At 42.0% G+C, this 2,108-nt stretch overlaps 1 non-coding gene across 1 annotated transcript; it reads right to left on the bottom strand.

The window, feature by feature from the left end:
* Positions 1 to 1,718: 1,718 nt before the first annotated feature.
* Positions 1,719 to 1,824, bottom strand: LOC118484404. The gene has a single exon (XR_004873515.1). It is a non-coding gene; the product is annotated as a small nucleolar RNA R71 (small nucleolar RNA).
* Positions 1,825 to 2,108: the final 284 nt, after the last annotated feature.

Genomic DNA, 2,108 nt, shown 5'->3' on the forward strand with positions numbered 1-2,108 from the left:
TGGCAATCGAGATATCACGGGAAGGGTTAGGGTTGGTTATTGATTAATTGGTCATCGGGAAACAACCTCGCGTTTATATAATCTGAGTACTTTGTCCCCTTTTATCACTTCAATCATCTATACACGAGTTATGTCTATGTAACTCTTTCTAGTTGGAATTGCACACAATTGTTTAAAGAAACTGAAACCTAAGGTGATCATTGTTCTCTCCTAATCTGTTTTACAACCAACATTTGATTTGAATTAGTTTTTAATTTAGTTTTCTAAAACAACAATCCAAACTCTTGAATTTTAATTTCTGCAATTTAGTTTAATATTAGTTTAAGTACAAAGCTATACAATCGGCTTACCTTCCACATACTCCCTGAGTTCGATACCCTCTTACCACTATCTATAGTTGTTTGGGGATTAAATTTGCGTGACCCACGACATCACGTCAAATTTTGGCGCCGTTGCCGGGGAGTAGTGCGCAACGTGTGTTTGTTTAATAGTTTTGTTTTGTTATTTTCGGGTTTACGCTGGTTGTGTTTTAGTGTGCAGGTACTTCAGGTGTATGCATACTAGAGGCTCTCACAGGTCATCACCGCTATCGTTTGATCCGGAAATTGAAAGAACGCTACGACAAAACAGAGTTTTAGTGCGAGAAAACAAAATTATTGGTTCACCCACTTCACCCATCACACCGAGAAACATCATGGCTGATTCGCAAATTCCACCTACAACGGGTCAATCATCCTCAACCTTTATACCTACTTCCACCCAACCATCACCAAACACCACATTACCTAATACCACCGCTGAATTTACACCATCTAATGTCACCCAACCAATCACCACTCAAACCGAGCCTACCATCACCTACAATCCATCCACCACAATCCCACCATTATCTCACTTCTTTCCCCCAACTACGGGTCAATCAACATCCACTTTCACAATTGCACCGAATTCAACTATTGTGCATACTACTTCATCCTTTAGACTACAACAATCGGGTTTTCAGTATTCAACCATCCCATTTGGGCAAACTTCGGGAATTCAAGGAGATGGTTATGATGAGGGATTTGAAGATTTTGAGGGGTATGATGATGATGGGTACGGTTATGGAGGTTATGGTGATCAAAGGGAGTTTGGGTATGTGCAAAGTCAATCTCAAGGGATGGCAAGTGTTGGTGGAATGCAACAACAACAACTTATACCACAACAACAATTTCAAAGACCACCTCAACGCCCACCAATGCGACAACAACAGTTTCAACAACCAATCGCACCACAAGGGCAAGTACCAAGGCCAAATGGTCCTATTATTCCAAGAGGTAGGTATGGTGTACCAAGGAGACACCTTAGAGAAAATGTGAGGGGCATTGAAGCACATTTTCGGCCGGTAATCACGCAAAACCCTTCACCGGTAGTCATTCCTCATAATGATCAAGGGCGAACATTTGAAGTACGAACCAACTCATTGCAAAGTTTACCAAATTACAAGGGGTTGGCAACGGAGGAGCCTTATTTTCATTTAGAGGCTTATAACTCGATTTGCAACACTCTTGGGAGTCAAGGGTTTTCGGCCGACGATATTAAATTGGTTTTGTTCCAATTTTCATTGGAAGAGAAGGCGAAAAAATGGTTCTACACGTTACCTTCGGCATCCATATATACATGGGGGGAGATGCAACGAACTTTCTTGGATGAGTTTTACACCGCCCAAAAGACCAACGATGCAAGGAAGGGGTTGAGAAGCTTCCAACAACAACATGGTGAGATGTTTCATGAGGCATTCGAGCGTTTCAATATGATGATTAAAAACTGCCCTCATCATGGAATTGAATTGTGGGAGTTGATGAACGCCTTTCACGAGGGGTTGAGTGCCGAAGACGCACGTGATTTGATGTTTATCACCGGTGGGACTTTTGGAACAAACTATGAGAATGATGATTGGGAGTTCTTGGAAAGCATGGCAACTACATCAAAGAGGAAAGCTCAAGCTTCAAGAAGAGCCCGACCGACCACCACCCGACCTCAAGTGCACGCCATAGATGACGGTAATGTTCAAACCACTAACCAAATTTATGATGTTTGTGCTTTGTGTAATGAAATAGGTCATGCGG

This window comes from Helianthus annuus, chromosome 11 (genome assembly GCF_002127325.2).
Source record: "Helianthus annuus cultivar XRQ/B chromosome 11, HanXRQr2.0-SUNRISE, whole genome shotgun sequence".
NCBI lineage: Eukaryota > Viridiplantae > Streptophyta > Magnoliopsida > Asterales > Asteraceae > Helianthus > Helianthus annuus.